Here is a 13573-nt window from a genome sequence, read left to right on the forward strand (position 1 = left end):
GATGATGCAACTCTACAAGAAATCCAAGATTCATATCAAATATAAGTGCATGAAAGATTTAATCAGGAATACCATCGCAATGAGGGATGGAAATTTTGAAGTAATCTCTCACTACACCAAATCAAGGTTTTTGCAACATTCGTGTTTTCGGGTTTGCAACGGATATATGCGTTGGAAATGTTAATACGTTGGTAATATACAAAAATACATTGCCCTATATCTGAAGTAGGAGAAAAGATAAAAAAAACTAGGACACGCTTGCCTTTGATAATATAGTCGAGGGCCTGAATGTCTTTGGAGATCCTATTATTATCTATTTTCCTTATATTTTCTTTTTCATTTTTCTTATTTTCCTCTTATCTCTATCCTCGAGTTCTCCTCCCATTTTCTTTTCTCTTCCGACCTAAACCTAAATCTTCAAAATCAAACCCACGATTTCATAGATCAAAATCAAATTTCATAAATGAAAACTATCTCGGAAATCAAACGCAAACAATCACTTGGACTGGAGGCTGCGGATGTGTCTAACTTAGAGAAAAAATTGAGATTGAAATAAGATGACACATAGAAGGGGATCTGAGGGTTTTAACCAAAGGAGATGAGATAAATCGATGGTGGTATTAATTCCGGAGTTGTAGCCAGATTTAATCATGGATCGAGACTAATCAAGACAGGGAAGATGGAAGGAGAATTCGAATATGAGAAAGAAATGGATTCGGGGTTTGTATTTCTCAGAAGTTGTGACAAAAATGAAGATTGAAGTCCAGATTCAATGGGGTTTGAGATTAAATTGAAGTTATGATGTTGTTGTAGTCGATGAGGTTTAGGTTGATTTGGCTGTTAGTGTTATTGATTGAGAAGAAACAGAAACTAGGGTTGTTGTGGTGATTAAGATGAATTTAAAGGGATTGAGAAGATGGGTTTGATGGATTTTTGGGTTCTTGGTTGTGAACTATTGATGGGGATGATTTAACAGCTGATGGTGAAAGCTAAAGAAGAATTAGGGCAAGGTCAGTCAATTCAGATGATACATTGAATGGTTTATCTATGTTGGGTTGCTGTTAGAAATTGCAGGGAAAAAGAATTGTTTGCAGTAAAGGCACTAGTGGTGGCTGAATGATGGAAATTGAACTGAGATTTACAGAGATGGAGATGGACGTGATGTTTCACAGATTATATGGTTTACTAAATCTGAGTTGTGAAGGGTGATACAACTGTAAGTTATAGATAATGGCTCAGGATGTGGTGATGTTTGAAGATTGTATGATGAACTTTTTCCTGCCAGTGACTGTTAGAAGCAAGCAATGAAGCTAATGAAGAGAATGGTATGTGGAAGGTGCTTTGCATCAGTGGTTTAAGCTGAGAAGGAGCTGGAATTGCAGTGGTTGCATTACAGAGAGCAAGAAGCTGTTGCTGCCTCTAGTACCTGAGAATCTGAGTTGGAGGAAATTCAAGGGGATGACGACTGAGATGATGAAATTCAAGAAGCTGTTACTGCCATTTGTTCGTTGTGTTCCTTGTTTATTATTGTTGATCATATGGATCTCTCTTGCATGACAGATTTATGTTTTGAATGCAGGTTGCTGAATAACATTTGGAGACGAGATAGTTACAAAACTCTTTGGTGGTGGTGTTATTCAGGTACACGTTTTTTTTCTAACCGTTGAAGATTCTTTTATTGGAGGCCATAAATTACATGTTCAGCACAGAAAATATTTTGAACATTTTGGGGTTCATAAGTTGAATATTCTATTGTATCTATATTTCTTATTATATTTGTGTTCTACTCAACTCTTAACATATCCATCTCTTCTTAATTGTAGTCTTACAGCATTAGCAGCACTGGAATGTGGAGTTGCAGGTGTAAGTACCTGTAATCCACTTGGAACTTCACTATAATAGCCGAAAATACTGTAAAGATCGCTGACTTCTGTTTCATGGCTGACCCAAGACATATCTACTTACGTAAGATCGCATGCCAATTCAAGCCTTTCTTATGATCTGTCAATTCTTTTTCCTTCTTGTTGGGTTAGTTGTATAATATGCATCCAAGTAATGTATGTCAGTGATATTTTCCTTCAGTTTCCATTTTCTATAGTTATAATGGGAGGAAAAAGCATAGAATTTCGTGGAGATATATTTGAACACTGCAGTTCAAACTGAATATGACTACTTCAAGTAGCACGCTTCCTTGTTGTGGTGTATCTATTTTATTTCAAGTAGTCAGTTCCTTATCTCTAGTTCTAGTCTTTTGCATGTCTAAGTACATGTGATATCTACTCATTTGATTTAAAAAATAGAGATCTAGCTAGGTGACTGATGATGGAAAATTAATTATATGACACTAATATACCACATTAATTTCACAGATGCAATTCATGTATTCAATCATTGGCACTTACTATCTTCCAGAACTAGTGTACACATGCATCTTAAATTCTTTCTTCGCTACTCCTTGGTGACTACTTACTAACATTGCTTAATTTAATACTCCCAATTATTGTTTTGCTCAACCGATCCAATTTCTAATCAAGTTCTCTATGGTGTGCAGACACGTTGTGTTGTTTTTCTCTATTCCTTTAAAGAGCAATTGCAGCAGAATGTTGGTGTTCATGCAATGCCGTGTTGGCAGCTTGAAAAATCTCTCCAAAGTTTAATAGGTAACTTGGAGTTTTTTTATAATATCCATTTCAAGTCTTTATTCTTTGTGATGGGTTGTGTTTAGTATCAAGAGAGTAAGCTTTCCATTCGTGTAAAAGATATGACATAATAGTCGCGTGCTTATGCATGGTACATTGTGATTTTTGAATTGGTTTCATTTAAAATATATTAGGTTATCATAGACCCGAAGGAAATAAATCGGGAATCTTGCTTTCCCGCTCTTATCTAACCCATGCTACATAATGTTTTTGATGGTGAATATTCAGGTGCAAATATCTGCCGGAATTATTGTCGAATTTGTTTTTTGGAAACTGTAAATAGTTTTGTAACGTATATAAATGTTGCTAAAATTAGTATAATACGTTGCCTAAATTAGTGTAAGCGTTGCACAAATTTAAGAATACGTTGCTCAAATTGCAAAATAAAACGTTGGTAAACTGGTTGAGCAACGTTTATATACGTTGTACAAATTAATTTGTGCAACGGATTTTGGCGTTGCACACAAATTTGCTACGCCATATTCCCAACAGATATAGACGTTGGTAAATTCATTGCAACGCGCATATCCATCACAAATCAGCTGTTTTGGTGCAGTGTCTTTTGTCCCGGAAAAGCTGGAAAAGATATTTAGGCAACAAAACACCACGACGCTTAAAATTCTTAGTATAGTTTTTAATTCCACTAGTTTAGAGAATTTCAATTGGAATGGACCAAATCTTATGTATTTGCTTAATTAGATTCATTCTGCTAGGATAAACTCTGAAATTTTACAAAAGTCAACTATCTTCTAGCCAATGTTAGGTGCTGATGACATCCCAATAATTGGCTCTGTAACCGCTGGGCAACGGTCCGATTTGGGAAATCATCTCGTTTTCTTATAAATAAAAACAATCACGTTTTCATAATTTGGATAAGAAAAATGTAGTAAAGTTAAACTTTGCATAACGACAAATTATTCAGTAACGAAAATGCTTTTTTCCGCCCCCAATGGCGCCCTAGTCAACGCCCAATCCGATGTGGCTAGGTGACGCAGCTAAAATCATGTGATTTTTTTTTCCTTTCTCTTAGAGCATCTCCAATGCTAGGGGATGACATGCGAAGGTCCAAATAACAAATTTTATGAGGTCATTAACATATAGACAAAATAAATAAAATTTAGATCTTTCAACACAAAATCATCTCCAATCCTCAAGGTTTTATCTTAGAACATCTCCAATGCTAGGGGTCAAAGTCATCCTATTTTGAGGTGTTATTAACACCTTTTGGTCGTGGGTTATCTAGTCTAGAATAAAAAGCACAATTTGGATAACTTAGCCTAGATAACGAGTGGCTGATATTTGTCCAGGAAGAAGACAAATCTACGGTTATGGTCTGTTCAACTTAACAATTATAAATGTTTTATTAATTACTGTCTCAGTAAATGATTATAATGAATGATTAATTGATGTTTTATTATAAATGTCCTCTTAATTAATCTCATAAATACATATTTTATTAATAATTAATTTTACTAAAAATCATAGTATTACTAAATGGTAGTAGTGGAAGAAGTAATGGGTGTTAGAAATAGTGACGGGTGTTTGTGAATGGTGGAGGCGGTAAGATTACTGGTGGTGGAAGAAATAATGGCGATGGCTAATTTTTATGGTGGTGTTTGTTGGTCCGACAATAATAGTTTTGTGTCTTTACAAAACATGTAATATTATATTGTGAAAGATATAGTTGGATGTTTTTAGCCGGATTGGTAAGGACAAAAACTAAATATTCGATGATTGTACCAGATATATAAGAAAATATAATCATGACCGTTGGACCACCCAAATGGTATCCCTACTATATATGGTACCTGATCGAGTAAATCATGGTTTTTAATGTTAAAATAAAATTGACTACAATATAAAAGAGAACATGACAAAAAGTAAATATGGAACAAATTAATTGACGACTTAAGTTTATTCAATTTAAACTTTATGCATGACGTTTGTAATTAAAAATTAAAAGCATGCCCAACTGCTTTTAATTCAGTACACAATAAAATATTCTGTTAATTATGTGTCATGTGATGATGAATAGTAATATATTCTGTTAATTATGTGTCGCTATAAATCGATTAACGTTATAAAGCAAACAAGATGTAGTCGATCATCTTAATGATAAATTCGGTTAAAATACATGACAATCAAGAAAATACTAGAATGCAACGCAATATAATCGCTACAAATAAATGGTTTGAGTCAAATTCAGTACACAATAAAATAACTTATTATTGAGTCTACAGTTACGGCACGGGTTATATCCTATCTAAGTGATCTTTTTTTTTCTTTTTTATTCCGTATTATAAAACAAAGTTGGCCGAAGTTATTCAAAATAAAGAGCGATCTTGATTTGCCCTCCAACTGATAAATTCATGGTTTTGGTCGATTCTATAAATACACGCTTTATTTGAGAAATAATTTGTTACATGTTCTCTTTTTCCCATCTCAAAAGTCAGAAGCAAAGCGGAGAATTTGATCGACCGAAAATAATAAACCTACATTCCCATAAAACTAAAAATTTGATTCTCTCACTCACATCCGGTAGGAAAAGTGGATTAAAAAACTCTAATTCCACTTTTGTACAAACCTAAATCAGAAATAAATTTGGGAAGGAGATATAGAACAAAAAAACTTAGATCCAAGAACATACTTCCGCTTAACCTTCTTTCCTTGATGATTTGGTATCATCCTCCAAATATTTGATATTTATCTTAATTTATTAAATTTTTTTTTTGTGTTATCCTCGAGATTTGTTTAGGGAGAATATAAATCAATGGTTCTTAATGCAAGTGTCTATAAGTGATTGTATGATTGGAAGTTAAAAATTCACCTCATAATAAATGTCTTATTAATTATCATAGTAAATATATACTCCCACTAAACAACTTTGTTAATAATACCATCAACAATATTAGGGATCTATGGTCAGTGGTATTTGTGAGTGGTGATGCATGGAGCTAGTAGCGATAATGATACTGGTGGAATAAGTAGTGGTAATTGGTGGTACCGCAGTTGGTCAATGTAGTAGGGTGCAATGTTTATTCAATGTCGCTATGATATAAGAAACACTATATTATGAAAGTTGTGCTTGAGTTTTTTAGTGTTAAAATAATCTCGGTTATTATAAAGTGTAATTGTGACTTTATAGGGTAACAACAAAGTTGATATAAATTTTCTTACTTATTTTCGAAACCGTGTCGTTACGGCACGGGTCAAGTTCTAGTTTACTACATGACAAAAATAAATAAAGGTAAGACTCTTTACCTAAATTTCATCTCCAATCCCTAAGGTATTATCTAACACCTTTTGTTTAAATTTAGAGACAAAAAATGATGTGGATTTAAGACCCAAGGTCATGAAGAAAGTCTTATTTAGACTTTTCTCCTTTACCTCCACTTAGGCATGTCATCTTTATTTATGACCTCCACCCTTGCATTGGAGATGAAAATTTGATGGACAGAGTCCTAAATCCTAAATGTCATTGCAATTTTTAGACCTTGACCCCTTTGCATTGGAGATGCTCTAACAACTTTTAGATTAACATAGAGACAAATTGATGATGTGGACTTAGACCCAAAGTTATGGAAAAGGTTTTATTTAGACTTTCTCTTTCACCACCATATAACCATGTCACGTTTCACAAGGGCCTTAACCCTAGCATTGAAGATGGAATTTTGGTGGAAAAAATCTTAAATCTTAGGTGGCATGCTTTTTTATGACCTCCACCCCTAACATTGGAGATACTCTTTTTTTTTTTTTTTTTTTTTTTTTTTTGCTTCCAAAGAATGTGATTTATTGTTAATTTGAAACTGAAGCGCTGTCTGCTAATAAAAGACTCTCAATAATACTTGGGGGTTTATCAGACCACACCCTAGCGACTCCATTTCTCCTGTTGTGTTTAGCTAATTTATTAGCAGGTTTATTACAACTTCTAGGAACAAAATGACACTCCCATTGTGGGATACTTTTAAGACAATCAATGGCATCAAGCAAAATATCCCCATTCTCCCAGGCTATCACTGGTGCAGAGTTATTGATGTAGCTTTCAATTCCTTTCAGGTATGTTTCGAGTACTATGTGTGTATGCTGCATCTCACTACTCCATTTAACAGCTTGATGAAACGCCAAACATTCTACTTGCTCGGAACTTCTTACTCCTGCATAGCATTTTATAGAGCATCCCCTCCAATTTCCTGTAAAATCATGCAAGACAAGAGCAATCCCTGTCGGTCCAGAAACTACATCATAAGAAGCATAGCAGTTGATAACATAAAATGGTGACGCATGTGGTTTCTAATACAGAGATGATGTTTTATAATATGCATCAACTGAACTATGTTCACTTTTCTCATTCAGCTTTTTTATGTAGAGTGCAAATTTTATGGCTTTTCTGGCAACTGTCTGAGGAATGGCTTACTTTTGTTGAAACTTAACCTCGCATCTTTCATTCCAAATGGACCATGAGACAATCATGGCAGTGGTTAACCATCCTGTTGGCATGTTGTGTTGTCTACTAAGATGCATCCAGTGTTCAAAGATGTCTGCTACGTTTATGTCACTTCCTGCAGGAATACATGGGCCGCCTGGAATGAGCATCCAAACAGCTCTGGAAAAAGATCATGTGAATAAAACATGTAGTACATCTTCATCATGTTGGTTGCATAATGGACATTGTCGACTGATGTAACCACATGATCTGGATAGTCTTTCATTTGTAGGCAGTATGTGTGCAACACATTTTCCACCAGAAATGTTTAACACGCGGCCATGTTTTAATCTCCTAGAAGCTCTTCCAAGTTATTTCCGTGACTTGAATATTTAAAGAAACTTCAGTATCTCCTAAACTGAGCTCATGAAGTTTATTATATGCTGATTTCAAAGTAAAGCCTCCATTGTTTGTAAGTGTCCATACGAGCTTATCTTCTGCGGCTGCAGAGATTCTCATATGCAAGGTTAGACTTGTGATATTTAGTTCAAATAGCTGATGTACAAGTGATACATTCCACTGCTTTTCATCTTGATCTAATAATTCATTAACCCAAATAAAGTCTTCACTGTTTGTTATATCATGTTTTGGAATTGATGGCTCATTCATACCTGTTACCTCCAACCAAATTTTGATTTTATCTCCTTTGCCAAATCTCCATCTACTATTAGCTTTAATAAATAGAATTTGTTTTTGTACTCCCCTCCAAGCTCAAGAACAACTTTTTTTAGAGCTTGCATGTATCATGTTGGTGGAAGGAAAATATTTCGCTTGGATGGCTTTAACCCATTCCTCATCTGGATTGCTACATATTCTCCATGCCGCACGAACTAGTAATGCCTGATTAAGAGACTCCAAATCTCTGAAACCTTATCCTCCAAGATTCTTGTGCAAGCCTAGTCTTTTCCAAGAAGTTATATAGGTACCTCTTTTTTCAGTAAAGCCCCACCAGAAATACCTTTGTAAAGAATTAATCTGTTTGATTGTATCACATGGAAGTTGAAGGCAGCTCATAGTATAAGATGGAATAGTGTTTGTCACGATCCTTATCATTAAGGATTTGCAAGTCTGGGACATAGAATCCCCATTTCACTTAGAGAGTCTTCCCTTAACTTTGTCAACCAATCCTTCCAGACAGTCAATCTTCTTTTTACCAATAAGCAATGGTAATCCTAAATACCTTTCATTAGATTTCATTTTTGGGACCTTCAACCTTCTTGTAAGAAGTCTGCAAAATCTATGTGGAACATGCACATTGTAGTAGATGCTTGATTTGTTAAAGTTTACTGATTTACCAGAAACTTCACCAAATTCTTTAATAATGTCAAGAAGATTGTTTACATTATGCATATCAGTACTTGTAAACAGCAGGCAGTCGTCCGCGAAAAATAAATGGGAAATAGAGGGTGCACCAGTCGAAATTTTTATACCTTGTATTTTGTTATTCTGCTTCGCATGAATTAATTGTCGAGAGAAAGCATTCATGACGATAATGAACAAATATGGTGATCGCCTTGTCTAACCCCTCGAGATGGCTTATAAGCATGGCAAGGACTGCCATTAAGAAGAATGGATATTTGAGTGGTGCTAATGCACTGCATTATTAGATTACAAGACTCTTGGCTAAATCCCGTCTGTGTCATAACATCCATAAGAAAAGACCATTTGATCCTATCGAATGCTTTTGACATGTCAAGTTTCAATGCCAAATGTTTTTATGTCTCTTTATTATTGTTCATAGTGTGAACAATTTCTTGTGCAAGGTGGATATTATCATATATTTGGCGCCCTGGAACATTAGTTGCTTGTAGGGGAGAAATAACTTTCTTCGTGACTTTCTTCATTCTTGTAGATAGAATCTTGGAGATGAGTTTGTATGAAGTGTTGCATAATGCTATGGGACGAAGATCAGCTGGGAACTGTTGTTTTTTTTTGGTATAAGAGTAACATTTGTGGCATTAAGACTTTTGAGGATGTACCCAGTTCGAAAAAACTGCTTCACCATTTCAATCAAGTCTTGACCAACAATCTCCCAATGAGATTTAAAAAATCCGGGTGGGAATCCATCCGGACATGGTGCTTTCTAGGGTTTCATGTCCTTTAGTGCTTTAAGAATTTATACATCTTCAGGAACTCGTGTCAGTTCAATGTTTTCTTCTGTTGTAATTACTTTGGGAATGCACCACAGAATGTTCTCATTCTTTTCTGGAGAGGTAGTGGTGTGAAGTTTACTATAATGGTTAACCATAAGGTCTTCAAGATCATTCCTAGTGGTGCACCAGTTCCCATTTTTATCTTTCAATGCTGCAATATTATTTCTTGAACGTCTTCTATTCGCATTCGCATGATGATATTTAGTGTTTCTATCCATTTCAAGAAAATACTCATCTCTAGATTTTTGACCCCAAAACTCGCTTTGAATTTGATGCCATTGTTCTATCTGATTTTCTACTTCTTGAAGTTGAGAACTAGTATTCTGGTTTGGAATAGTTGCTTGAACGGCCTCCAATTATTGATGCAGTAAAGCAATGTTACTATGGATGTTCCCAAACTTCTCTCGGTTCCATTTTGAAACATACTTTCTAGTAATAGTGAGTTTTTTTGAAAATTTGAAGGCATGAGATCCATCAACAGGTTGTTCCCAAGCAGCAGCAACTTCATTCTTTAGTGTGTTATCTTTCTCATAACATTGGAAATACTTCCAATTTCTTTTAGTATCACCATTAGAAGAAGAAGAAACCCACATGATTGGACAGTGATCTGATCCCAACTGTGGAAGATGAATAAACTTTGCATCTGGATAATGAATGATCCATTCACTATTAATTAAAGCTCTGTCAATCCTCGATCTTCTAACTCCCGTACCGTGGACATTACTTGACCAAGTAAAGGATATACCTGTGTAACCAAGATCCTCTAAACCGGCTTCATATATTAATTTGACGAAAGGTAAATCTCGTGAAGAAGAAGTAACTGCAGAAGAAGTATTTAAACTCCTCATGGAAGGATAAGAAGTATGTATTCTGTCTTCATCTTTGAAAACCAAATTTAAATCCCCAATGATTACCCACGGTTGCTGGACAGTGTCACTTAAGATCTTGATATAATTCCACTCCTCGTTATTTATGTAAGAAGAACCGTACATACACGTGAGTAGAAACTCCGGCTTTGATGGATCACCCTGCACTTTACAATTGATAATCCAAGACTCTGCATTTACAATTTTAAAGTGGAAACCATCCTTCCAAAGTAATATTATTCCTCCAGCACGACCAATGGAGGATATGAGTTTATTGTTAGGATACTTAAAGGGTTTAATAATTTTCCTCATTTTATCATCAGCTAATTTGGTTTCTGATATAAAAATAATATACGGGTTATAATAATAAATTAAATCCTTTAAATGGTTTCTGGTGGTTTTGATGTTAAAGGCTTGGCAGTTCCAGGCTAGAACTCTCATGGTTATTTCTAGGAAGGGTTTGCTATGTAAGACTAAACAAATTTTAATAATATGAAAAGGCCAATATGAACAAATTTTTTCAGAACAAAGTTTGTAATGGACAGAGTATAGACAGATAAAAGTTTGGAAATAGTGATTTATTACCCCAATTGCGTGGTCCTCCAGGTTTAGCACATGATTTTTAGTTGCATCAGCACTAGTCTTATCCTTTTCTCCAGTTTCCACCCCAACCATAGTTTCAACATTTGAGTTTATGGTTGTATCATTCATAACCCCACCATGTTGAGCTAGTATTGGTCCTTGAATAGAAGGAAGTGATCTATTATCTTGCAGAGTTTGGTTTCGAACTCTTTTAGCAGTTTTCTCTTCCTCGGCTTCACTCATGTTCACGCTTTCTGGCTCAGTGCAATTTTGAACAGTTTCCAAATCTGCACTTGATTTTTCCGTGTTCTTACAATGCTCTTCGTATTCTTCAACTGTCATTTCCCTTTCTTTTAACAGCTCAGCTACTTCTTCACAGATAATATCATCATGATCAATAATATAACACTTATCACAAAGGCTATGAGGTTTCTTTAGCTAATGGTATCTCATCCAAACAGGTTCACCATGGTTTGAATTCCACCATTCTCCTCTCTTTAATGGTTCCGTTAGGTCAATCTCGATTCTAGCAGTAATCCTGTTACCTGATCTTGGCCTGCAGTTTGTTGGATCAGTTGATATCTTTTTCCCCAAATCCTCAATAGCCTCATTAACTACTGCTACATGATGGTTTTCTAGCAATAGCCCTTTGAACGGCACTACTCAACGCCTGTTTTCTGAAAACATAATTTGTGTACGCAACTCCAGTTATGTAATCTTGTAATGCAAGCAAGCATCTCTGAACATTCCATGGTGACTTATTCAAGACATCATTTTTATCTTTTTCAGAGTGAAACTTAAACACAAACAGATATTTTCCAACGATCATTGTTTCTCTCTTCTTGTAATTTTTCCATAGGGTATTCAACTCTTCCTTTATATCAACAGTTTCAATCTTATCATTTTTAGTGACTAACTTTCCAATAAGACTGTTTGACCAAAAAGTAGCAGCCTCATTTAGATTCTTTGCAGAACCTATAGCACCCCTTCCCACTTTGATGGATGTGTTTTTCATCTTTGCAGTGATAATTTTGACACAATTATTATCAGCATTGTTGTTGTTACTTGCCTCCATTTTTTCCTTGAGGAACTCTCTTCTAGGGTTTGAAGGGTTTTTTGCTATGTATCGACTAACCCGTTTAGCACTTTTTATATTTGAGTAGTTTCCTAAAGATAAAAAGTAGAAAATATTATGTTTCCTTACAAAGTGAACAGAATTTTTTTGAAGAATAAATGAGTACTTTCTGTTATTTGTTTGTTGCATGAGCAAGATAGTCAATATCGGTTGTACATGCCGATATTACAGGTTTTTATCGGATATCGGAAAATACCTATACGATATCAAAAATATCGGCGATACAAAGACGAAATGATATTATCGGTTGTACAGGCCGGTACAGACCGATATATCGGTTTTACTTGTACACAGATAATATCGGTTTCGTGAATAAATTTTTCATCAACATGCATCTAGTCTTTACGGACAAGTACAATGTCAATTGGAGAGGGTAAAAATCCCTAATATATTTATAATATAAAATCAATGAATATATGGTAAGATATAATATGAAAACCATATTTTGATTGCAAGGCAGAGAAATATAAAAGATAAATATGAAGGATAATAGAAAAGATTTACCGACATAATGGGACAACACAACGTTGGCTAATAAACCATCTTGTATTTTGGAAATTTGATATATGTGTATGATTCTTATTATTTTTTACTTTGGTTTTATAATTATTTGAAATTCTATATTAAATGATGTATCGCCTGTATAAACAGATATTATCACTTGTATAGGTGTATAGGACCCTACCGATACGATACCGATACGCGATATTAACTACCTTGTGCATGAGATCCGAAGAATGTTGATGACTCCACAAGTCACGGGTTTGAATAAGAGGAAACATTGGTGTTTGAATTTTTTGTGTATGGATCGGTAGGTGAACCCAGTAAGGGGACTGAAAGATCATGGCTTCAAAAATTTGAATTGGGGGAGAATGATAGCTCTCATATTGAGGAATGCTCAAAGCTGAAACATGTTGAGATTGCAATATAGAAATATAGGGTGGAACTGTGATAGGCAATATAGCCAGTGGTGACAATACTGTCTTGAGAATCAAGAAAGTGCTAAGTACAAAGATCCAATATAGGAAAAAATTCATTAGCAAACTGGAGGTACCTGCAAAAATCAGTATACCATTCTAAAATACATAAAAAAAAAGGATAGAAGAGTAATCTGTGGAGTATAGCTAAAAACTAATCACAAGAGTTTAAACTCTATCAACCATTAGTGATTTTATTTGAAAGAGAAGAAGAGATAGAGAAAAAATGCCAGAAAATGATAAATAAAGGTCAAAATTTAAGTAGAACAAACCATCTAAAATCATAAGAAAACATGAAGGATAAGATTAAACTGATCAAAACTTAATAGATTACGATGCAAAGATTCAAAAATGAATTTTTCTTAAAAAACTGGGTTGTCTCATTTTTCGCCGATTTGCAGAGCTCCTATGTTACCATTACACTGGAGATACTTTTACGTGTGTTTTTTCTTCCTTCACTATTCACTATATAATAAAGCTCCCTCTCAATTTCTTATTTTTATCTCTTTATTCCGTGGAAACAACGGATTCTTCCCAAAATTGAAGAATCATAGAATTTCTATCTCTTAGTCACTATAAATCCTAAGAGAAAGGGCTATGAGTAGTGTCACCCTTTCAAATGAAATAGTGCACTACCAATTTGAGCAAATTAGGCTCTCCTATGGGTAGGTTTCAACC

At 34.8% G+C, this 13573-nt stretch overlaps 1 long non-coding RNA gene across 1 annotated transcript; it reads left to right on the plus strand.

Moving 5' to 3' along the window:
- Positions 1-372: 372 nt before the first annotated feature.
- Positions 373-2741, plus strand: LOC113335041. Its single transcript, XR_003353141.1, has 3 exons — positions 373-1641; positions 1824-1965; positions 2552-2741. It is a non-coding gene; the product is annotated as an uncharacterized LOC113335041 (long non-coding RNA).
- The last annotated feature ends 10832 nt before the right edge of the window (positions 2742-13573 follow it).

This window comes from Papaver somniferum, unplaced genomic scaffold, assembly GCF_003573695.1.
Source record: "Papaver somniferum cultivar HN1 unplaced genomic scaffold, ASM357369v1 unplaced-scaffold_137, whole genome shotgun sequence".
Taxonomy (NCBI): Eukaryota; Viridiplantae; Streptophyta; class Magnoliopsida; order Ranunculales; family Papaveraceae; genus Papaver; species Papaver somniferum.